At 42.5% G+C, this 25,622-nt stretch overlaps 1 protein-coding gene across 11 annotated transcripts in view; it reads left to right on the plus strand.

The window, feature by feature from the left end:
* The first annotated feature begins 1,015 nt into the window (after positions 1-1,015).
* PALS2 (protein associated with LIN7 2, MAGUK p55 family member) overlaps positions 1,016-25,622 on the plus strand; it is a 58,103-nt gene continuing 33,496 nt past the window's right edge. For 2 of the 11 annotated variants that reach the window (XM_066991834.1, XM_066991841.1), the window contains exon 1: positions 1,017-1,203. The gene's annotated coding sequence lies outside the window, so the exon portion shown is untranslated. Of the gene's footprint in view, positions 1,204-2,029; positions 2,140-17,587; positions 17,678-18,447; positions 18,565-18,979; positions 19,040-20,727; positions 21,051-25,622 lie in introns of all 11 variants that reach the window. The other 9 variants (XM_066991840.1, XM_066991838.1, XM_066991837.1 and 6 more) reach the window with 9 other exon arrangements.

The following is a 25,622-nucleotide window of genomic DNA, read 5'->3' on the forward strand; positions in this document are numbered from 1 at the left end:
AAAAAGAGAATGAAATCAGGCTGAGGAATGAAGTCTTGCTTTGTACATGAACGCCTTCTTTTCTGGGGCAAACTCTATCTGATGCACGCCTGAGATGCACGCTCCAGCTTCCACGAGAATTGTGCATGCAGCAGTGCCTTGGCATTTGCAACTCAAATTTCATTAAATCCAAGAATATCCAAAGGTGAAAGTCTTCACAAAATCGACCAGAAGCAAAAAGTGACAGCTAGTCTATAACCACTGCTCAACGCAAACCAAACGCTAAAAGCCAGTAGTGATCGGAAGCGCAGGAAAATCAGTTTTTCTGTGTTGTTCCCATCTCGGTGCTTGTGGAGACGGTTGGTGTCGGCGGAATTTCTTCCCTGCTTTGGGGAGCGAGCGTGCCCATCTTGCACACACGTGTGCCATCTTGCACACACGTGCACTTGCTCTCCTGTGACCCTGCCACGTGCCCCCACACACACTCACAGAGTCCCTCCCTGATACACACACATACACGCACTCCTTCACATGTGCCCTCGCACACCCGCACGGCACACACCCCGTCACACACTCACCCCGTCACACCTACACGCCTGTTCTCCCCCATACGCTCCCCCCCCAACTCTTACACGCTCTCTCTCACCCTCAGAGCGCCAGACACGGTGTCTCACGCACACTCACACACCCAGCATCACACACAAGCACGCTTTTCCAGTCACACAGCGTGCCGGTGCCACGGCCCCTCACACACACACACACACAGTCACGCCCTCCCCACACAGCGGGGCGGTTGGCGGCGGTTGGGCGGGCGGGAGCGGCGGCGGCGCGCGCCCCCCCTCACGCGCCCGGCCGTTCGCTCGGGCTGGGCTGGGCGGGAAGCGGGGCGGGGGGGGGGGGGGGCGATGAGGGTGTGGGAGGTGCCCGCGCGCCGCCGCCGTTGCCGCCGCCGCCGCGGAGGCCGGGTCGCGCGCGCCGCGGAGGCGAAGGGGGCGGGGGAGGAGGAGCGCGAGCGCGTGCTGCTGGCAGGCCGGCGGCGCGCGCCGAGGCGGGCGCAGAGCGGCGGGGACGGGGACGGGGACGGGGACGGAGCCGGCGGGGGAAGCGGCGGCGGCAGCACCTCGGGCTCGCGCTGTGCCCCCGCCAACCGGCACCTCGCGCGGCCGAGCCCGCCCATGGGGCTGTAGCGGCGCCCGCTGAGGAGGGGACGGGGAGCGGGAGCCGGTGAGTTGCGGCACCGGGGGGCGTGCGGTGTGTGAGGGGGGGGGGGGGGGGGGAGGGCTCGGTGCCGGCGGGGAAATGGTGGTGCGAGGCGGGGTCCCGCGGCCGGGCGGCCCGAGCGGAGCCCCGTGTGTGTGTGTGAGGCGTGAGGCGGGCAGAGCCGCCCGCCCTCCCCTCCCTCCCGCAGGTACCGGCGGCGGGCGGGCCTGCAGGGCAGCGAACATGGCAGCAACGGGGCCGGGGGAGAGGGATCGCTGCCCTCGGGGCGAGGATTGACCCCCCCTCTTCCTCCTCCTCCTCCTCCTCCTCCTCCTCGGGAGACCCGCTCCTTACCCGCCGCCCCGGTTTGTCCCCCAGCCCGCCCCCTTCCCCACCCCCTGCCCGTATTTTCTCTCCCCCTGGGGATTATCGGATCTCCCTCCCCTTCCCCCTTCCAGGATTATCTCCCCCCCCCCCCCCCTTTAGGATTATCTCCCCCCCCGGATTATCTCCCCCCCGAGATTACCTCCCCCCCTTCCTTGTGGGATTATCCCCCCCCCGCCCCGCCGTGCCCCTCGGGGATTATCCCCGCTCCTCGGGGATGATTCCTCCCCTCTTGATCTCTGCCCCGGCCTTTCCCCGGTTATTTTCCTCCCGAGGAAGTCATCCCTCCCCTTCCGTCTGCCTCCGAGCGGGGAAAGGGGAGAAAACGTGGTTGTAAGCGGGTGGGCAAGGAGTTTTTCCCTCGGCGCTGCCGTCCCCCCGGCTGGGTGCAAGTACTGCGGGCGGCTGGATGCAGGAGGTAGGGCAGGCACCGGGTCCAGCCCGTGGCGTTGTGCTCTGCCGGCAGGAAAACGCTTTCAAGCTGTCGGGGGAGATACTGGAGAAAGGGAGCCTATCTGGAGCGATGCTTTACGAAGAAGACGCGCACATGCACGGCTGGGTGGTGGATATCGAATGGTAACCACGAACTGCACGGGGAAAAGCCAAAAAAAAAAAGAACCAACGGCCTCCTCGTCTCTTTGAGGGGGGTACAGCTGTAACACTAAAATGTAAGCGGGGAGGCACGCGGATGACATTGCTGCTGCCCAGGGGTCAGAGCTGACTTGGATAGCCTCTCCGTTGGCTTTCAAGGCGGTTGGCTTAGGCTCTTCTCTGTGGCGAGGAGGAAGGTACCTTTCGCATCGGCTCTGAGGCTTATGCGGTTCATTACTGTCACTGTGCTGGCAGAGGAAAAATGAGTTCGTTCCGAAGGAGTAGAGATAAGGTTTATCTCGCGTATTTGGCACCCGCATAGGTTAGCCCATTCTCTTATTATTATTCCTGGTCTTACTGCACAGGGGATCACTGGAGGAGAGTTGCAGAGCTCCTGACCATCTTGCGGCACAAGGCCCGGGATTACATCCATTAAACTTCCCCGACTTGGCTTTGGGAGGAGGAGGGACTGTGAGAAATTGTAGAGAGGCTAGGCAGCTATAAATAGCTGTCGGACTAAAGGAGGCTTTGAACAAATCTTAGCATACTGCTTCTGAACAGCTAGTGTCTGTTAAGCTGGTTGAGTTGACAGCAGCATCATAATGTTTCCTTTTATTTCTGCTGAGGTGGTTGGCTTTTAACTCTTTGTGATGTGACTGGTCCGTGCAACGCTTGTCACAAAATTCTTCTTGAAAATGCAGTAAATTCACATTTAAACAAAGTGCTGACAATTGGAGTCTGGTTCGAGCTAATTGCAATGTGATTTTTAAATGACTCTTCTGAAAAAATCTTTAATTTCCTCTTTCCTCCCTTGAAATGTTTGGAATTGATGATCTTGCTCTCCTTATTTTGTTCTTGAAGGATTGCACTATATAGATTACCTGGGATCCATATTGCTTTGGAAAATCTGCAGTACCGAGGCATGGTGTCATCCTAAAGCTGCTACCATTGCTAGGTTTTTATTTCCTTGTCTTGTTTATATGAGACACTTTCCTACTGTCCTCATTATTATTTTTTATGGAACCTTCAGCATCCGCCCCAAAAGTGCGTATGTTCAGCTTCTCTAAATTCTGTGTGCTTGCATGCGCTTGAGATCCTATGGATCACTGCTGCTTCAGCCTGTCTTGTCAAGAGCTACTTAATATGGAAATTATTGACAGATATACCATCGCAGCTATGTGGAATGGTGTCTGTTCTGCTGCTATATTAGTGGGCTAACTGTGCATGCCAGAAGTCTCCAAAATGATTGAAAAGCTGTTGCAACATATGTGCAATTGGACCTTTCTTGAACTACCTCTCATTGCTTTTTTCTCTTTAAACAAATAATGGAAGCTGTGCGCTTAAATCATGGTGTAATCACGTATGGATTTTTTAGGTAAAATAGAAATAATGAAGAAAGTAGTGAAAGTGTGCCTAGCCGTTATGAAAGAGGTCTGACAGAGAGGATGAATCTCCAAAACAAAACAAAAAAACCGCACAATTTTAGGATGGTTCTTATTTAAAGCATACACCTCGGGGAGATAAAAAGGAGCAGAAATCTAGACGATCTAACTTAATACTTCTGGCAATTTTAGTTGATGTTTAACCACAGTAAAAGCGGGAAAAGCAAATAACCTACCAAATAATTTGGCAGGCTTTATTTTGAGCTTTTAAGGGTGTGATTGAGCATTGTCCTCAGAAACTCAACTTTTTCGATCAGAATCAAGCTCCAGCTTGAGATTGGGTCCTTGTGCTGGGTATTTCTCTGTGTAGAAAGAAGGGTCGGTGATATGGGGAAAACTTTGTAGTACCATAATGACAGGCAAAAGAACCTTCAGTATGAGTCTACTCATACAGTGACTCAGTCCCTGAATCACACTGTTTTTCTAAATGTGTTTATTTGTAGAAATTACTTACAGTTTTAGTGCAGTTTTAGAAAAAGTTTTGTGTCCTTTAAAACCTTGCTTTGTGCTGCAGCTCTGAGTGAGTCCGAGTTCTGACTTGATGTGACCGTTGCAGGCTCTTGTGAGTGCCCTCTGGTACGCTGTGCAAGACACTGATCTGTAGACCAGTGAAGCTTTCTTTATGTTGTAGTAAAAGGGGGGATTTCTTTCTACTTAAGAGGCAGGTATGCAGCTGGGGTCGTGGTAATGCCTGTAGTAGTGCTTTAGGTGTTGCAGTCTCCATTTAGATGTGGAGTAAGTTAAGCTGTCCTAAGATTTAAAAGGGTAACAAATCCACGCAGGTTTAAATGGTATTGTCTCTTGTGTTCTGTGTTTAAGGTAAAGATGGATAAAAATTGACTCATCCTGGTTTGAGGGAATTGACTGATCGTGCTACTAGATGAGGAGAGAGCATTTGCTGCAGAAGGCGTACGATAGGATGGACGGATGGGTTCTCAACACTACATACACCTGAACTTGCTTTTTGCCATTCATTCTTTTTTTTTTCTTTTTGAGTTGGCCTTGAATGAGATGGTTGTGTTTATCCTTTGTGGAAAGGAGAGCCAATAGAGGAGGTAAGGTGTGGGGTGAAGCCTTTCTTAAGAGGCAAAACAGGTTACTGTAGTGGGAGGCAGCACACAGTATATAGTCTATAAACTCAGTGCTATGGCAAACTGGAATGGGTTTGGCCTTGTACATGTGGTTAAAAAAAACGGACTTCTTAGAAATATCCTATAACTGGAGCAGCACGGACGGTATTGGGGTCATTTGTATGGGAGCACGTAGAATACGATCACAGGATTAAGAGTGAGTGTGTCAGGGGAAAGTGGTTTTAGCGTCCTCTGCAACAGAAGAATCTCACAAAGGGTACAGGGCAAAAAGTAATTTTCGTTCAGGCTTGCAGGTGAGAGGCAGAAGTACAGATGTGCAGGCCACAAACGCTGAGAGGAATGTAATGGTTCGTTTTCATGGGCATGAAGGTGTCAGCGTGACTTTTATGTCACAGGACGAGTAGTAGACAATGATTGTTTCAGAGCTCACAGCTGATCTAAGATTTCAGTTGTGTGCACACTAGCTAGGAGAAGGCAGTGTCAAATAGCTGGATCAGTAGGTGTTTTTGGCTAGCTTACTACAGTTGTGAATAAAGTCTTTACAGTCTGAGTTCAACAGAATGTCAGAATGATGGTTCAGGTTCAGTTGTAGGGGGAGAAGTTTAGATCACGTTTAAGATTGTCTTTGATTTCCTGGTCATTATTACTAACCATCTGCAGTTACTCTCAGGTTATACTAGAGCAAACTGTTGCCCTTTGCAGAGGGATTAACGAGGCATAGTGATGTGAATATGCTATTCTGTGGCTTAAAAATTGCCTTTTTTCAGAATAAAGCAAGCCTGAATTATTTAATTATGTCTGATGTCATTCTTACAAGAATAATGGAGGCAAAAAAAGAGAGGTTGGGAGAGGTGCTTGTCCTTATCAAATCATTTACATTCCTCTTTTGCATGTCTTTAAAAATGATAGTGAGTAAATTTACAACTTGTATTAAATAATAACAATTTGTAAGTGGAATTTTCTCTACCTTTACTTCATGTTTAATTATTTCCAAGATCTCTTTGGTTTATAAACAAAATCCAACAAAACAAACAGGTGTTACATATTGAGAATACTTGGTATTAGCAACTGTTTGGTGGGTTTACCCCTGTTGGTTATCTAAAGAACTCATTCCAGTGTTAGTGTCTAGGTCTCATGAAAGCACGGTGGAAATTAGTAAGATAGTGAAATTGGATGGCCTTTCAGATTTATTGGCAACAAATGTTAAGAAATTACTTGGATCTGCTATTTTAAATGTATTGGGTAGTTTTGCATGCTGACAAGCAACCATTTGAGAATAGGAACCTCAAAAATCCATGCTGACTGCGGGAAAAGTCGGTAATTTTCACAAACTCTTGGGGGGAAAAAAAGGAACCAGTTCTTTGCGTATTGCACTAATACGTTACTCTCATGGCTTTTGCATATCCAAATTAAAGGATCAGTATTTCAGCTAAATTCACTTTTCCAGTAGGTGGAGACACAACTGTTGATTTCAAACAACTTCAGCCTTCACTTTTTGATTCCAAACGTTTTGTCAAAATACTGTTAAAATAATGAAAATTAGGAGGTAAGAAAAATTGCTTTTCTTTTCCTTTTCAGATCAGTTCATTTAAGTTTCTTTGCTGAGATAGCGTTGGCATTCAAGTATTGCTTCTATAGTAAGAGTAGCTACTGAAATAGTTTGCTTTTAGCTTTCTAATTAAAGCTTTATCTCCACCCACTGGTCAAATGTGCATTAATGAAAAGTTAAAGTGATACCTCTTTAAATACCTAAACAGGATAGAGGAAAGTAGATTGAGGGTAAATAGACTGAGGTAAACAGATAGGGTAAAGGTTTTTCTTAGTGCTAATAACACAGTATGGGGGAGCACTCAAATAAATTTCTAGGGGAATGAAAGAAAAATGCGTCAGCCATTCTAACTGTGCTGTTACTTTCTTCCTTCCGTTTTATTTATTTTTTTAATGATTCCATGTTTGTTACCAGTGTTATGTTCGGAGATACGCATGCAACTATGATGTGAGAGGTTTTGTATATGCTGTATTTAAGACATCTCAACAGCTTTTTGTGTGACATTGCTTTATTTTTTTTTTCACAAGTCAGTGGGCCAATTGGTAAGTCAGCCTTTGCATATCTTCTTATTAAAATTCCTCCCCATGCCTTTCCTGATCCACTGCTGAAGTTTACAGAAGTCTTTTTGGCAAGATGCAAGTGCTTATACAGCAGAAGTTCTAAAACTGGGAAGACAAGCTGCAGTCGAGTGAATGAAATGGGTGAAAAGTTTCTTTCACCTTTCTGAGCAATTCTGGCTTACAGCATTGCAAACTGCTGTGCTGTAGCAAAGTATAGCGTTGCTGGACAGAAATTACTTGGCTGCTGTTAAGTTAACTGTAGTCACTGCTTCTTACATCTACACTTGCATTTCTTGGTGTCAGTAGAAGTGCAGGAGTGAGATGTGTAATTAACAATTGAAAGTTCAATTTATGCATTCATTGGTAAAGAACAGGCTGGCCAGGAGAAACTGTTAATTGAAACTTAATGTTTATAGAGTGAATGACTGGAAGGCAGTCATCTGACTGCAAATCATGCAGATACTTAGTGCTCTTTGCCGATCTACTGGTACAGTTTTGCTGCTTACGCTAGATTTGGTAAGCCAGAGCAGCCTGGGGTGAGCAGTGCTTGATTTGGTCAGTGCTGATGCTGGCGATATTGGGGCCAACTCTGTAATTTTTCTTTCATTCTTTCCTAGCTTTCCCCAGGGTGGCCCATTTGCTGCAGAGGTTCAACCTTGGCATGAAGCTGTTGTGTGAGAAGTTGTCCATCTAATTTTTTCTGACGTTAGCTCTGTGGTCATCTCATAGGTGTCTTGGCTCAACGGTGGTAAGATGGACTAAATTGGAGGCGCTATCTTTTGGGAAGCAAGATAAACTGGTAGCCAGCGTTAGTGTGTTTCACTCAGCACTTCTGTAATATCTGTTCTGCTCAGACAGAGATAATGATTGTACTTGAGCTGCTCTGACTGATGGATGAGCACCCTCACCCTGCTGCTGCCTGCAGTGATCGCATCCACTCCTTGTTGCCCATGCAAAGAGGGAGGAATGGCTGGGCAGTTTTGAGGACAGGCAATGAATGCACTAGAAGAAGTATTAGGAAAGGGGTTGGAGAGCACTGAACTGGCTGCTGTATTGCCTCTTAATGTTTGCACCTAATTACATAGGAAAAAGGTCCTCCCAAGTTACAGGTCTTAGGGATCAAGGCATCTTTAGCAGCCTTAGCTACTGGAATAGATGAGCAACTGGACGTGCATGCGCCGGTGAGAAGACGAGAGATTTGGGGTGCTGAGAGGTCCGGAAAGGTGGTGGTTGGCTTATTTAAAGTTCTCAGCATGAAGTACAAGAGCAGGGAGCAGAGCCGCTCCGGTTTGCGGGTGGAAACGCGGCGAGCCCGCTCCCTCTAGCGGCTGTGCGGAGCTCCCGGCTCTGCGAGTGAGCTGCACGCATTGAAAAAGCCTGCCGTAGCCAAAATTTGTACTGCGCGAAGTCCCGGCCTCATAAATGGATCAAAAAAAGAGTCTCCCATCTGCACAGTCAGTTGCTCGGGAAGTCACTGCGGTCCGTTTGCTGGAACCTTTTTTGTTTTGCTGTTTCCTGGAAGCATGCGAGCTTACTGTTGAAGGGAATTTATCAGCTCTGAATTGAAGGGAGCACATTTAACTGCCAAATCTTGGCAAATAGCTCTGGAAGCAGCACAGCCTAACTAAACAGCAGCAGAGCAAGTGTGTAGCTCTTATCAAGTTCAGTCTGCAGTCCTCAGTCAGACCCCATGCTATTGCAGCTCAGGAAAGCTGTAAGCAGCACTGTAAAACTGTTGAACCTGAGGTCTTCAGAAGGCACTAATGAATGGGGAATGGAAAAGCAAAGGGCTGATCATTCAGCAGCTGGACTCACAAAGTGGAAGGTCTTAAGATGTTTTGTCTTAAGTCACGTGAAACTTCCAAGGGAAGTAAATGCTTCGTACCCAATTCAAAGCTTCTGGTATTGTTTCACACGGCTTCTTTCTAACTATTCAAAAATTGAGCTTCTGGTATCTAGCAAAGTTCTTTTTTTGTAGACAAGACATAAAGTTAGGCCTTGGTTGACCATACATCTTGTTCCTCCGTAAAAGCACCAAAACTGTTTCGAGACAGTTTTGTGTCACCGTGGGACTGTTGGAATGGTGTTGTTTGGTCTTGCTATAACTGGATATGTCATTGGATTAAAACGCTTTATGCGGACTATTAAGCAAGCTAGAGCTCATAAGAATATACTGCTTTTATTTGTTTTAAAGTAATCTCATTTGCAAGGTACTGACAAAACCCTGTAGAGAAACTTTCAGTGAAACCAGTAGGAGTTTTTCTTTGGAATTGTAAGGATTAGTCTAATTACAAATTTGGCAAGAAGTGCTTTTGCGAGAAGTTCCCCAAACACTGCTCCTTAGCTTAGAATGCGTGGTGACTCTATGGGTAAGTGGGACTGTATGTCCATTCCTACTTGACATCTGGTGTTCTGCAGTCTTGCCAGTTACACATATCTGATTACCACCACCAAAAGAGGCCATTACTCAGAATGTTTACTCTCGTATACAAAATTATTCTCTCAGTCTTCAAATCATTATGAAACTTTCAGACATTTCAAATTTAAAAAAAAAAAATCCCTTGGGCCTCCACACCCCAGGCATAAGTGATTTTACTTTACAAATGTAATTACTGTACTTCCAGAAGGTAATCTCTCTGGACAGCCATAGACTAGTTTGAATTAGATTACTCTTTTTTTTTTTTTTTTTTTCCCCTTCAGGGTGAGTTAATACACTGAGTTTTATTTTTCTGTAATTACTTCAAAATTCAGATCACTTTTGATGCTTTCCACTCTTTCTTATTACTAGACTGGTATAGCTAAGGATACTTGCATTTTAAAGGTTACATTTGCGTGTTTTTTTTTTTTTAACCTGTAACTTTTTCTCCCATTAGATATTTTGACTGCTCCTGGAGCTTATGTTATATCAACTTAGACTCAGTAGTAGTGTTTCTTAATTTGCAAATACTGGAAACATTTACTTAATAAGCAGAGTAGGTCTTAGGAGATACTACAGTCAAGAAAATGTTTTTCCCATTTTTCTTCATGAACTTCAGCAAGAAGGGCAATTCTCTGGATAGATGATTGTGAACCGTGATGGGACACTGATTCCAAAGTCCAATGCTTTTATATAAACAGCCTTTTTCTACTGGATTTTAATTGGTTTCAGAAGTAGCTATGCACTTAACCGCTAGATCAGAGAAATCTACGAAGATGAATATGTAAGCGAACCTCCTTGTTTGAGAATACAGCGTTGCTTTGAAATAGGGAGAAGGAAATCTTTGGTGTTCTCAGGTCTAAGGACGTGACTTCCTGTCTGCGTTGAATAGATGGAGAGGCAGTTCATCTTAATTCTGTAGTTGGCATCTGGTCTCACAGCATAGGAGCATTAAATGCTAACGTAAAAAATTTTGTTAAATACAACATTAATGGATAAAACTGGTTATGCGTGCATTGTCAATGAAGTCCTGCAGCCAAGCTGTGTAACACTTGATTCCATTACAATCCTGTAAGTATTTGGGTACTCCTTAATAAAGTAAGGTTTTCAAATGATAAGAACTTTCACTGGATCAGATCAAAAGGTCCATCTAACTCCATATCCTATTTCCAATATGCAGTGCAACCTCTGAAAGCATTCAGAATCTACCAGGAGCTAATACTAACATTATTTCTGAGTAGATTTTCAAGAAGATAGAAGAGAAGCCATAGCATGTTTATTCTGGATGTCCATGTCTCTTGATAAGAAGGAGCTGGGACCAGAACACGTGGTGTCCGGATAGCCTGAAATTCAGCTTCCAGATAAAGAAGCATATGGTTCACAACTCAAATAACATCTTACGTAATTGCTCTGGACCTGCACATGAACAGCTTTCAGATCTGATTGTTTCATGGAGGGGACTGAAAACTAAGAAAGCAGAAAGACTGACAATGCTAAAGGCACGAGACTGAAAGTTTCCAGAGAGAAAGTCCACCTAGTGGACAAAGAAGACATCACATTTCGCCATTCATTCTTTCTGTACGATTCTATAAGTTACTGAGTAGCAAGTATAAATGCAAGAGGATGATTTAAAATACCACCCACGGGTAAGCAGCAGTAGGTATGGCTGCCTGTGAGAAAAAGGCTCCTTATCATTGCACTCAAGACAGACCCTGCATTGAGACCTTTCTCCTGCTTAATGTGATGCTGCTCGATGTGGAGATGTTACCTCTCTGAACTGAGGGGGGCTGTTCTGATAAACAGGTTGGAGCAGGCAGGCAGTCTGTTAAATTCTCTTTAAAAGCATGTATTTTTTATTTTTGTTTGTGTGTGTCAATGTACATACAAAACTCTATATGCATATATGGAAGGATTTTTTTATACGGTATAGCATTTGTATATATATATTAAGAATGTCTGTATGCATGTATGTATATATAAAACCAGAATGTTTGTGTATAAACAAAAAGCCTGGCACCCATTAGCTGTCTAGAAAAGTGAAAAAACAAAGTAAACATATATGATATTTTCCCCAAGTAATCGTCTAGAGTCCAGATAATGTTTAAATTGAAGCCTTTCTGAACTAGATGAGGTTTGTGGGATTCATATCCTGTACTTTTACACGACGCTTCCATTTCAAAAGTAGTCTCAACTTCATGGACTGGTATGCATATGTAAACTGCCTTTGTGCACTGGAGATCTGTTTGACTAAACATGAGAAACTTTTATCCTTGGACTGGATTACTCTTTAGTTTGTTTAAATAATTGATATGGATTTTCTCTGGAGTGCTTGATAAGTGAGATGTGATATGTGTATCTTTGTAGCCTGCTATGAGGATTGAGCCAGTGCTGGCTTCTGTTTTGATAATAGAGCTGGAGGTGAGTTTGCAGCAGATTAATGATTACCCATATATGTAGCTTAGGAAGCGTGTCAGACTAACCAGGATGCTTCACTGATTTATTTGCTTATTTTTTTTTTTTTGCCCATTGCTGCATTCTGCCTAACGGTGTGTCCGGATGGAACAGCAGGAAGAAGTTGAGCCTCCAAGTGCTGGAGACTATGTGCCTGTTTGCATACTTACCTGCTCTCCAGAAATTTGTCTGTAGCTGTGGGACATCTTTCTTCTGATCCCATCTTCCACACAGGCATCCTGTGTAAGGTGACCTAGCCCTGTCTAATATCTTGGTGTGGCTTTAAAGGCTCTCCTGTGCCGTCAGCGTGGTGTTCTAGTAGACACAAATGATGCAATGCGTTGGGGTTAAATGAACACTTTAATAGTTTGGATATGGGGTTGGTGGGTCATAGAAACCTGTGAGCCACATGTTGATAGTGGGTGGACATCTGAAGCTGAAGGGGAGACTGCTAGATTAGCAATAGAAATACTCCTTCAAGTCAGACTGACAGTACTGTGCTTGGAAACAGATTTTCAACCAATCTGTTTGAACATGTAGATTATAAGGAAACAGTGCTAAATTTTAAATTAAAAACATTCTTCCCTCTTTACATTGTCCTATATCTAGACTCAGAACTGGGCAGCAAACTGTAGCAACTGGCTCATCTTTCACTCACTTCAGTTATTCTTCAAGTTCGCTATAATCAGTATTATTTGGAAAACACTTCCATGTTTATGGTAATACACAATGCCTCCTAAGATACCAGGAAATACATTATTGGTAGGTTCATGGTTTAGTCCTCTGATGCAGGTGAGAAGGATGGAGTCAGGACTTTAGACTATCTTGTGTTGAAGGTGAGTAGGAAATGTGTTTTGGTCAGTGAGGTCAGCTTGATACAAGATCACAGAACCCAAGCGGTTGCTGCACAGAACAGAGGCGTAGTGCTATAGAAATAGTTTGTGCTACCTGTGGGAAATGTGATGACAGTGACCCAGGGAGATGTAAAGGGCTTTTTCCTCTTTGCTCTTCAGTGTTTCATCTTTTCACGCTTGTTGGGAAAAGCCAAGGTTCTTGTGTTTAATACCTTTACCAGTCAGTTCAAGGGGCAATAAAGAAGCAGTGTCCCAATAAATGATTAAAAATATTTTTCCAAGGTGGCTTTCTTATTAACTTTGAACAAGAAATATAGTCACTGGCAAACCCCTGGTATGGGATAAGTGGAATATACAAGTTCTCAGCCTTGACATAAGTTGGTGAGTGTATAGTATAAAAGTAAGAGCAGTTACATTACCAAGAACTTGATTAGGCTTCTTGAGGTTCTTTTTGTTCTTGGGATTTTGATTGTGTTGGGAAAAACAAGTCTTTTTCTTTTTTTTTTTTTTGTCAGAAATAATGCAACAGCTGAGCTCAGAAAAAAATAGGCCAACTTTTTTTTATCCCAAGTTGCACCAGGAGGGCAAGTCTTCCCCAAACTATTGGTACTTCTTGCTGAGAGAAGTGACAATGTTATATCTAACTTCCATTCTCAAAAATAGCTATAGTTTGATCTTCTGTTACCTTGAAAGTAAGGGCTGACTAGAGGTGTCTTTTTATCCTGGTGAAGTAGCAAATCTCTGGGAAGAAAATTAAGATGAAGTGTAGCGTGTATGTACTTCTTGTATGGAGATGGGGAGGAGGAAGTAGTAAAAATTCTTGCTAGCTGTAGATTGAATACTGTCTCTTCAAATGGTGCCCAAAACCACTCTCATGCATTTGAAGATGTTGAATGCATAATAAAATTCAGGTTGTATTATATAGAGTTACTATACTTGGTTATCTCTGATCAAAATTAGAGTCCTGCTAAAGCTTGTATTGCATGGTTTTTAGAGTTCATTGGCAGCTTCCGAGTGAGTTAACCGGATGAAGAGAGGCAACAGAAGTGAAGAGTCGTCAGGACTCTAGACGCTGGCCATCTTTTAAAGCAGAATTTAAACATGTTGGGCAGATCTCTAAATATCTATAGCACAGATTGTTTTTAATCAAACTACTCATCCTCTTAATGCAGCTAAGAAGCCAGTTTGATTTTAGTTTCCGCTCTTTTTTTAAGCATTTGGGTATACTGAGAAAACAGGAGGAGTGTTTTCTTGGGTGAACAGAAATAGGCAGTGAATGGAAGGATAGTTGAAAACATTTTATTGGGCATGTTATGAGTAAGAATGACCTTTGTTCACAAAGAGGGTTAATCAAGAGTTATACTATGTGACATTTCACACTTTGTATTTAAATATATGCAAATTCCTCTTGTCAGCTACTTTTCAGGGGATCTGATTATAAACGTCAAAATGAATCTTTCATTCAAGTATGTCACTTCTTTCCTTTTTGCTCTTTTTCTCTGCAGTCATTCCCCAAAACAACTTTAGTGGATACCTTAACTTTGAAGTCATTGGAACTACTGACCTGCTTGCAGCTGAACATACAATCTTTCCAGTAATACTTCAGCAAGAACATATGCCTCCTATGTGAATCCCACTTCCCTGTAATATTGTCTACTTTTAGTCTACAAAAAGAAAGAACTTTTTTTGAGGCAGTAGTGTGAAATGACAGTACAACGAGTGGCAGGTTGAACCTGCTCAGCTCTTGGGAACCTGAGCAGCCAGCATAATGTCATCTTTCAGACAGGAGCGCCAGGCTGTATACATGAAGACAGGTGGAGCAGGCGGCAGTCCCATTTGAGCACTGCCCCTTCCAGCACAGTGAAAGCACTCCTTCAGTGCTAGGCTGTGTGCAGAAATGACACGAAGATGATCCTGAATTGATATGTTTCCCACCCCTCCCAAAAGTATTATCCAACAAAACCTTCAAAAGATGAAAATTAGCCAGCCCTTTTGTTAGAGGTATCTTTGTACTAGGTGTCAGAAGTAATGTATCTCTAAAATTTGGTTTGGGTGCTTTTACTGTAGTATGGGTCTTCCCTGGAATCTGTTTCCCTTCCTCAAAGATCACAGGACACTGTGCTGCATTAACTTTGCTGTTAGTATTCTAGATTCAACCGTGGGTAATTCAAGATGTTGTTTGTCCTGAGGAAGTTGGTGGATTCAATAATGCTTAATTTTATTTGAACTCACTATCTGTAGGTTCAGAGAAGACTGACACCTCATGTGTTTAATGAGGTGTAAAATCCATGGGTATCAAACTCCATTTATTGCTGATAGTGAAAATCTGAAAATTTGAAGTGCCCAATCTTATCTTTGGATGTCTGCATGTCCATTTGCTTTCTACACTTCTTCCTCTTCTTTAGTCTAGTATATGTGTGTAACGTAGGTCAAGAGCAGTTATATGGGGCCCCAGTGTGGGTTTACAGGTACTGTCACAGCAAAGAAATGTGTAACAGGCACATGATGCAGGGAACTACAACGCACCTTGGTGTACTCTGCTTGAACTTGTTCAGTATGCAATGAATGGTTGGACCAGATGATCTTGGAGGTCTTTTCCAACCTTTATGTGTGATTCTATGATTCTATTTAGCGCGCACACAAAAAATCACAATTCTGAGCATATGTGAAATTTAAGTAATTGCATTTGTGAGTTACAGTTACTTTTTAATTCTCAGCCCTTTCAGCCATGATTTATTCCTATGTCGAGCTGATGTGATGCATGCTTGATTGTATCTTTTTCCTTCATAGCCCTTGATGTCCATTGTGCTGGACAGGAAGCTACTAATGAATTTGAGAAATTAAGTTTTAAATACAGAGACTTGGCTTATTTTTGGACAACTGCTGACGGGAGCTCTTTTCAGACCAGTCTCTCTGCTGTTAAAAGGAAAATGTTGATTTCTTCTGTGTGAAAGTTGGCTTCTCTGGGCCTGAAAACTTATGCTGAGAAGTGATGCAGTGTTTAAATCCTGACAGCACATTTAGAAATACAGACACTCTGCCAGCATTTCTGCAGTTGAGAAAGCTTCTTTCATGTTTCAGCTGCTTTAGTCATTGAACACAGATTCCTCCTTGTGGAATCAAGTGTCGCTACTTTTTGCTGCAATGGCCAGTTTCTGTGGAGAAATCCTTGATGCCATCAGTAAGCTTGCTTTATGAAAATTATATTATATTAATGGAAAAAAAATCCCAAGCAGCGTGCTGTGCTAAACACTAAATAAAAATTACTGCTAGATATTCCTCTAAACTGAATCTTCCAAAAGGAGTTTCAATGTGATGATCCAGCCCTTCTAATGGATCCCTCTGTGCAGACTGCTGCTGTGTGGACCAGTAAGTCCAGCGAGTGGTTGCTTGGCATTAATGGATGGCTGGGCTTGTGCCTTTGTTACTTTGCCATTGGATCTGTCCAGGGACAGGTGTTCTGGCAGTCCATCTGCACGTAGTTTATTTTACATCTGTTTCCTCAAGTTATTTTTCCCCTCCCAGCTGGGCCAAAAAGCAAGCTAAGGTCCAGAATGCTTACTCACAGCTTTGCATGTGCACGTAGCTGCTATGTAATATGCTTGTAGCTGAGCTATCCCAATCTGGTAGTTAAGAGAAGTGCAAGCTGAGGCTGCTTTTTGAGGAGGGGCAGCCAACCAGTTTCTGTTCTGAAAGTGAGCCTTGTTCTTGCACTGCATGGGCAGCAATATGTGTGCAGGTCTGCTGGGGGCCATGCTAACAAGACAGGGCATCCTAAAAGTCAAAGCAGAACCATTTGGATTCTGGGTATGTGTCCAGGACCTATGTAGTGGAAAATCAAAGAAATATAACTGATTACTTGGGGCTAGGGGGGAAATGTCCAAAAAAACCAACAACCAACAAAAACAACCAAACAGGAAATTGCATTTTCTGAAAATGGATTATCTCTTAGGCTAGGTTTTATTTCAGACCTTTCAAAATGATGGGAAAGAACGTGGGTGTTTAGCTTCAATGCTGAGTTTGCACGAGCCAATGACTACCTCATCTATTTAATTCTTACTACCTTGTATGTGCCGTGTGACCTGTTGGCCGAGGTAGTATTTGTTTTCTTTGTTGCCAGTAGCTGTGAAAGTTATGAATGTTTTTTTGACCTTGTAACACCCAGAAAATGTTGGGTATCTTAGCATTATGGAAAAAGATATCATTGCCCTTTTAAGTTCACTCGGGAACTTGAGGATAACTTCATGTTAAATTATTCCACAGTCTTAAAGCCAGTTCTGTCCAAAGAACCAATTTATCCATAGGAGGGTACATCGCTCTCTTTTTATATATCTCTCAGGCCCAATACACTTCTGGTAAAGAGGAATTTAATGGGGAGTATAATAAGCAGCAACTACTGTGGATGGGACTGTCTGCTCCGAGAAGTCATTTAGTGTGATGAGACAGTCCTCTTAACTGCCGTGCTGAAGACATTGGCAAAGCAATTACTCTTTTCCAGGTCAAGACCCTGACTTCATAAAACCTTCTCGTGGAAAAGCCAAAACATGAAATTATTTATCTGTTGCAGTGGGATTCCAAGGTTGGGGATGCAGAAGAATCGCAGTTCCTAACCTGCTGTTTCTGATTTTACTTGGGAGGACTTTAATAGGCTATTTTGAGAGTCCTCTCCACTTCTATTCTGTTGGTGGAGTTATATTTGAAGTAATTTTGACTGCTGATACCCAAGTCACTGGGCCTAGAAACTTGGGCAAATCTGAGAGATTCCAGTGTCAAAAAAATGAATGGGGTTCATCCCTCAGCGAGGTACTGCTCGTACTAACATCTTCCTCTCGTCTCGCTTTCTACCCCCCTTCTCTGAGACCCATTAGAAATGGGAAGAAGTGAACAAAGGACTTGGGTCAAAGCCAAGAGAGTCTGTGGCTTTTACTCTTTCGCTGTGAATGGGATGGAAGACAGTTAGCATGCAAGGAGGATATGTATGAACTGCTTATAAGGAACGACAACTGCAGCTTGGAGTCTAGAAATAAATGATCCTAAAGTTCCTTTTTTTATTATTTTTCCCCTCTGTAGGCTTTCTCATGTTTCAGATAAACTCAGAAAAACAACTTTGATCTTGGCCTCATTTTTACAAAATACATGTTATAAAAGAGATCGTGATATGTAAGTAAAAGTTGTAGTTTTAAACATTTCTACTTTCAGGTATTAGTTATTTACCAGGCTAGGAAAATAACTTAAATAGACTGTATTCTTTGATTAAGTTTTGCAGTGGTGCGAACTGTCCAAGAAGGAAAGTTCAGCTATCTTTTCATTTGCCAAAACTTCTTTTGAAAAAGGAAAGTAAATGAACTAATGTGCAGAACTTGGCTTGTGCTACAGTAATTGAGGGAGTGATTTCTGTAATGTGGGTGACTGGAATAAAGTACTTGAATGGTTACTGCTATCGAAGAGGAATAAACTGAAGTGAGGTGACTGCCTTCCACTGCAGGACTTACTAGGCTCTGCATATTTTCATGTCGACTGGTGTGGGCTTGATATGATAGCAGCAGATTACATCTGAGCATATAACATGTTTTTAACTTCTCAATCTCCTGGTAGTAAGCTGTACTTCATACTTAATTTAAGTACCTTCTTTGGGCATTGGGAGTGAAGCCATCAATAGTTGTTGGAAGCAAGATTTTTGTTCATGTAGAAAGCTGATTATTATGTTTCTGAGCATGAAATATACTTTATTTCCCTGTCATTTACTGCAACCCTTTTACTACTCTGATGTGTCAGTTATGTCCTCAAGCTTCTGTCATCTAGTATCCCACTTTCCAAAGGAAGAGTTGCATGGAAAGGCATTGTGTAATTAGAAAACTGCTAACTATTCAATCACAAGTTATTCACTGTAAGCCTCCACTTAAAAGTTTTCTCTTTTTTGCATCGGTTAGGATGACCAAGTACATGACTGAAAATTCAGAAGTTCATGTGCAAAACTTGATGAAACCAAACTTGGTATTCTGAGGAAATAGAGTGGAAAATGTCAGACTTATCAGTATGCATCACAGGTACAAGTGCATAACACTGTTTTGAAGGTACCTTTTGCATCTGCTGTGTCTGCATCCACCCCATAACATGCAGAAAATTGTCTTTCAGTGTTCACAGCAGTAAGTTACAAAATGACTTAAAAGTGAAGGTGGTGAACATTCAAAGTAGTAACTTTCTTTAAAATGTGGTTCTTAACATAAGCTGTCCCAAGACCACTCAAAATAACCTTTTCCCCCATTGTGACACACAGATATTCCGAAATTGAAATTGAATTTCTCACTTTAATTAAGCATTTGTGATCCTAAATAAATTCTGGCAGTGTACTGTGGGGAAGTAGTCTGGGAGATGAAACACAAGACTAAATGCAGTATGACTTAATCCATGGAATTATTCAGTTCCCTGAGTGTCAAGGTGATCTTTTTATTCCTTCTGCAGGGTTCTTGAACATACGCTTCATGGGACTGAAGGAAGATAACTGTTGAGAATAATGAATAGGTAATCATGCAAGTCATGACTGCATTTAATTAAAAGAAAAGTTCAGGACAGGCTTACTGAGGAAGTGTGTGTTTCAAATGACAGGTGTGTTTCAGGCAGTAATGCAGGTCAAGTAAGCATTTAACATGCCATCATGTTTTGCCATTTCTGTATTAAGGTACAAAAAGTTTTATGTGGTGTTTTTCACCATTTAAAAAATGTTAGCAATGTTGTTCTGCAAGCAAATTTGGAAAAGCCATTTTCTATTTGAAACATCACTAACATTTTTAGAACCTTCCAGAAGTGTGTTCTGGCAACTTCTGTTTGTTTGTGTTTGTAGGTAAGGCTTTATCTAGAGTAAACAAGAACTGTCGCCATATAACAAGGGTAGTAAATAAAACATTTATTTTTCTGTTGCAAGTCATCCTGAACTATGAAACTGTTAATTTAGCCACTTGCTTTTACAGCTTCTTAACAAGTTTGTTTGAGCAGGGATGGCAAATGCTTGCATAGAGGGGTTATTTTAGTGGAAGTGTTAGAAGCTAGGAATCAACTGCAGATGAAACTTCTGGAAAGTGTACAAGGTGATGCTCTAAAACTGAAACCTGAGATCCTAGTCCAGAAACTATTTAAATGGTATGGTTTTTACAGTTTCACTCCTGTCTTTAAACTTTTTACTCACAGGTTGCTTTACAGGCAGAAACTTGAAGTGAAATTAAGTAGACACACAGAATCACAGAACGGTTTGGGTTGGAAGGGACCTTAAAGACCACCTAATTCCAACCCCCTGCCATGGGCAGGGACACCTCCCACCAGACCAGGCTGCTCAAAGCCCCATCCAGCCTGGCCTTGAACACCTCCAGGGATGGGGCATCCACAGCTTCTCTGGGCAGCCTGTGCCAGTGCTTCACCACCCTCTGAGTGAAGAATTTCTTCCTCATATCTAATCTAAACCTACCCTCTTTTAGTTTAAAGCTATTGCTCCTTGTCTTATCCCTACACCCCCTGACAAAGAGTCCGTCCCCAGCTTTCCTGTGGGCTCCCTTCAGGTACTGGAAGGCTGCTATAAGGTCTCCCCGGAGCCTTCTCTTCTCCAGGCTGAACACTCCTAACTCCCTCAACCTGTTTTTATAGCAGAGGTGCTCCAGCCTTCTGATCATCCTCACAGCCCTCTGAATTAACTGTGAACTCCTCCATACACAGTCTTGCATGATGGGTCTTTATTCCTTCTAGGAAAAGGGAGTAGGAATCATATAATAACCAAATATATTTTCTGTTTTAAATTCGAGTCACTTCATTTTATGATCAAATAATGTACTGAGATGGTCCGACTCTTTTCTAAGGGGCTTTATTTTGTGCTTGTTCTTGACTGTATTTTTTTATGAATTTGAGCAATTTCCAAATGCTTTTCCAGCATCTGCAATAGAACATACAATGTGTTTCAGAAGTGATAATTCAACTAATACTTCACAATAACATAAAGCTGCAGCAGGGCATGCATGAAGTGTCAATATATGGGTGTGATATGTTAAAAGGGCATAGGGGTAGATTTTGGAGTGGCTGCATTGTGGTGGGACAGTTTTTGGAAGTGCTGTGTTTTTACATTTAAAACATTCTGCCGTTGCTATGAAATAAGTCTGAGAATGTGTTAATACAGTTTTACATCACTGAATATCAAAACCTTTTGTCATAAAATTCTTGATTGTTAGCATGCCTTAGAGTCTCCTGCTTCAGCTTCAACCTGTAGCAGCTGGCAGCGTTAAAAGCAGCAGAAGTATCTGGATGAAAGATGGTTTCTGGTGGAGTTCCTTGTCTAAGAGCTGGCACTGAAGCAAGAGAAGATCCAAAAAAAAGTGTGAAGAAACCAATTCGAAGCCTTGAGTAATAGCAGTGCAACAAATACACACTTAGTGTTTTGCACTTAAGGAAAAGGGCAGTTCAGCTACAAATTAAGGTTTGGAGGAGACAGAGCTTCGAAGGGATCTTTTGTATTATTGTGTGTCAGACCAGTGGATTGAGCTGACAGTATAAGGTAACTGTGAGTAAAACCATAGATCACATCATCGATCTGTATCATCAGGGAAGGAAATATTAATGGTGTTGTGCAAGGCAATCCTGAGACTCCCGTCTGGTGTACTTTGCACAATTTGGACTGTCTGTGCTGGAAGAAGGTGCAGACTGGAATGGGTACAGAGGAATTACGCAAGGCTTGCTTCTTTCCTTATTACACATAAGAGGAGAAAATTCCTTATTTACTTTAGAGGTATGAAAGCTGAAGCATTATTTCCTAGCTATAAACAAACTTGGGTTAAGAATAGGAAGCAGAACAGTTTAAGCTATATTTCATATGACTGAGATTAAGGAAATGACCAAGTTTATGTCCCTGTTGAGTGATGGGAGTACTCAGGTGCCTTCAGGCAGAAGCACCCAAGGACCCCTGAGATGCAGCCTCCAGGGAAGCCAGTGGGATCTCCAGTGACTGGGTTCCTCGTGGGATCCTCTGGAGGTGCTGGGACTGGAAGAGTGCTGCTGCTCGTACAGGTGCACACAAGGCTGTTACTTTGCTGTGCATAGAGTACCTAATTTTATATTCTAGAAGATACCTCGTCTTGTTTGCAGACAGACCCAAAGTGCGTTACAAACTAGCACATGACACAAATACTGTTCTGAGCCTCGACATTCACATCGTCAAGAGAGCACCTTACAGTCTGTGTGAGTTTTAGCTTCCTCCTTTGGAAATATGCCTATGTAGTGTGCCTAGAGGAAAGTGCAAGTGCTTGCTATGCATGTTGACAACAAAACTTGAGCTGCCTGTTCTGTTGCTGCCAGACTGTCTGCTCTTAGAAGTCGGGCAGAACTTGCAGCTCACAGTTTCACAGCTTGCCTTTACCCACTATTACTGTGTTGACTGGAGACCAGTGCCAAGGTAAAAGCATGTAACACACCCAGAGTGGAATTTTCCTTTCCCTTTGGAAGACTGTTCACTATTTTTCTTCAGGCCTAAATTTAATATTTGTGTGAAGAAGGAATCTGATTTAGGAAGATATCTTCACTGATTCCCAATTCCCAGTCGGAATTGGGATAAAGCTAGGATGTCAACGCAATAGATGGTTCTGCATGTCTTCACTGTAACTATTCCATGGAGAAAAATGGTACAATAAACTGAATCGTTTATTTTTTGTTATGTGTAACCTGCTCCTGGGCATATGACTAGTTTTTACTTGTGGTGTTAGTATTTTGTCAGTCAGTTCTGTGCCATAAATACGGAGACAGAAAGCTTTGATTCAGAAAGGGTGTGTGTTAGAGCTGGAAAGTTAAAATACAAAAGAAAAACATACTGCAAAAGATGTGCTATTTTGCTGCATCTGGTATGCTGGCATTTTAAACTATAAATACTGGCATTAGCTGCCAGTGGATGTGACTGCAGAGAATGCACATTTCTTCATCCAGCTGCTTCTTGCAAAATACCAGGGAAGATTGGTGTGGTGGAATAAGTTCAGCCTGTTGTATCAGCTAAGAGTGGAGTGCAGGATGCCTGTCTGAAATTTGTTGAATTTGTGCTGGAACTTTGGGTACAAAGTTGTATCTTAGATTGCATATCCACTGAATGCTTTTTGCCTTCATTTAAAAAAAAAAAAATATCCCTTAGTGTCTGAGGTACTAAAGTAGTTAAAGCATGAAGGGAATACGTTCTTTGATCACCAAAACCGACCTTTGTTCTTGGACATATGCTAGTTTTCATTTAAATCACGCTAGTCTTGTGTGACATCAATACATACTTTCCTAAAATCTACAGCTGCCAAGTAAGAACACTTTAAAAAATGAAATAATTTATTTCGGCCTATTGTTAAAGCTTTCAGTTGACTTGCTTTTACCCACTGTAGTTTGTGCTGTATGGTGACTGAAGCTTTTGCATTAAAATCCTTCTACATTTTATTTCAAATGCAACTATAATTTGAGGCACTAGGCAGAGTTTTTAGCTTCTGGCATACTGGAACGCGTAATTTTTTTTCCTGCAATGGAAGCTTTTATATATGTTGTCCTACTTGTCTGGACTGTAGGTAGAGGCTTTCAGAGGTATGGAATAGCCCTTTGCCTTCCACTGTCCTCCACTGCCTCAAACACATTTAGATTTCTGGATTACTTTTTTTTAGTGGTTTCCTTTAAGCTATGCCTTCTTGTAGCTGTATAATATAATATAAAATTTAGAGGGGAAATGGAAGCAATTTCAAAACTTGCCTCCTTTCTTAGTACTACCCTATAGGAAGATTAACACAAATAGTCATGAATATTCAGCTAGAGCAAAAGCTTTATATATTCATAGCAACGTATAATCTTCTCAGAAATTGCAGAAGTAAATTTATTTACAGTATTTAGAAGCTGTAAAATAGCATATTAGCAATTTAGTATTTCATAAATTAGCCATGTGGTGGCACAGGTCTGCTTTTTTGTTTAATGTTGTGAAAATTCTTATATTTAGCTTAAACCCACCAGTGACAGCGTAGCTTTTTCAGTGTCACCTGAGATGCCCTCGAGAAACGCAGGCATCTGTAAATGAGCTGAGGGTGTTCGTGGGTTTAAACTGGGGCCTTGTGTATCACAGAAAGAGCAGAGATTTCGTTTTTTCAGTATAGTTAACAATAAGCGTTGCCACTATTTATTTAAAGGTAATATTTATGTGGTATGAAAGAGCATAGCTTTCCATCTGGGTGAAGGATATCAGCAAGTAATTACAAAATTAGGGAACTGTTGAAGCTGGAAGGGCCTGGTCTAACTCCCTGCTCCAGCAGCTGTCCAGGACTGAGTTGTCAGTATCTTCAAGAACGGCAACTCCAAAGCTTTCGTGGGCCACCTCTTCCAGTATTTGACCACCCTCACAGTAAAAACTTGTTTTCTTGTGTTCAGATGGAATTTTCTGCTGCTGATGGTGGTGGTTGTTGGTTTTGTACCCATTGCCTCCCGCCTTGTCAGCGGGCACTACTTGCTCAGTCTTACTCATTCCTATGAATTGTGCATGTGTGTGTATGTGTATATATACTGACATGTACTTTGATAAGATTCCCTGAGTCCTCTGTCCTCTAGGCTGAAGAGTCCCAGCTCTGTCTCTCGTCATAGGAGAGATGCTTCAGTTCCTTCATCATCTTCATGTCCCTTCACTGGACTCTCTCCAGTGTGCCTATGCCCCTCTTGTACTGGGCAGCCGAGAACTGGACACAGCACTCCAGGTGTGGCATCACCCATGCTGAGCCAAGGGGAAGGATCACCTCCCTCAGCCTGCTGGCAACACCCGTACTAATGCAGCCCAGAATACTGCTAACCCTCTTTGCTGCAATGGGATTTTGCTGGCTCATCTTCGATGTGCTGTCCCACCTGGATCTACAGGTCCTTCTTGGCAGAGCTGATTTCCAGATGGGCAGCTCTGGTGTGTACCAGTGCCTGGGTTTGCTCCTTCTTCAGGTGCAGGGTCTTCCGTTCCTCCTTGTTGAACTTCATGAGGTTCCCATCAGCCCATTTCTCCAGCCTGCTGAGGTTGGTCTGAATGTCAGCACAAGCCTTTGGTATGTCAACCACTCATCCCAGTTTTGTGTCATCTGTGAACTTGCAGAGGGTGCACTCTGCCCCAACATCCCAGTACTTAATGAAGATGGTAAATTGACCTCTGGGGTACAACCCACGTGATTTGCCTCCAAGAAGAATTTGTGCTACTGTGTGTAATATGTGCAACAGATGATGTATGGTTTCTGAATTGATCAGAATGTGTTGTATTTTGCTTGATGGTAGTAGCACGCAGCTATGCTTGTTACTTTTATCACAGTTTCTGCTGCCAGATAGTAAATTTGCACTGGAAAATAAAGGCTGGACATTATGATCTAGTTAATTGCTCTATAGCAACCTACAACTTAAAATGACTGGATTTGTGGACAAGGGGCAAACATTTATCTTGATTTTAGCGAGGCTTTCAACACAGTCATCACAAAATCCTCTTGTGTACATACAGATGTTTCAGTCTGGATGGACAGCCAGGTGGGAAAAGAACTGGTTAGGCATTTGGTCTTCGAGGGTAGTGGTTAATTGGTGAATTTACTTTTTAGTTATCATTTGTTTTAACTGATTATTCTCAAGCAGTTGTGTATGCTGTGATTCACTAGAAAATACTACTTCTTGTAGTGGAGCTTGAAAGCTACTTAAGCAGAAAAATGGAAAAGTGAATTCTCTTTTTAAATAATTGGATCTCCTGAATCTTTCAGAATGCATCCTAAGCCCTCCTGCCTCTTCTAGTGTTGCACACATGCCATAATGAAGAAGCAAATTCATTAGGTGGCTCACCTATAATGAAGGAATCACCATGTGGGTTTCTGATTTCCTAGTGTCTATTTGCTGCAGAGGACTTTCAGCTGTGGGGTTAGACTTGTACAATACAAACCGTTGTATGAGATGCTTTTATCTGTCAGAAAAGAGTTATTCAGCTTATATGTATGTGTGTATGCGTATGTGCCTCCCCAGTCCCTCATCATCTGTGCCTGAAGCTTGCATCAGTTTTTCTCTAACAAATATTACCAAGGTTTGTTTATTTTAAACACATGTATGGGCTTGTCATCTAAAC

Source organism: Anser cygnoides, chromosome 2, assembly GCF_040182565.1.
Source record: "Anser cygnoides isolate HZ-2024a breed goose chromosome 2, Taihu_goose_T2T_genome, whole genome shotgun sequence".
NCBI classification, from domain to species: domain Eukaryota; kingdom Metazoa; phylum Chordata; class Aves; order Anseriformes; family Anatidae; genus Anser; species Anser cygnoides.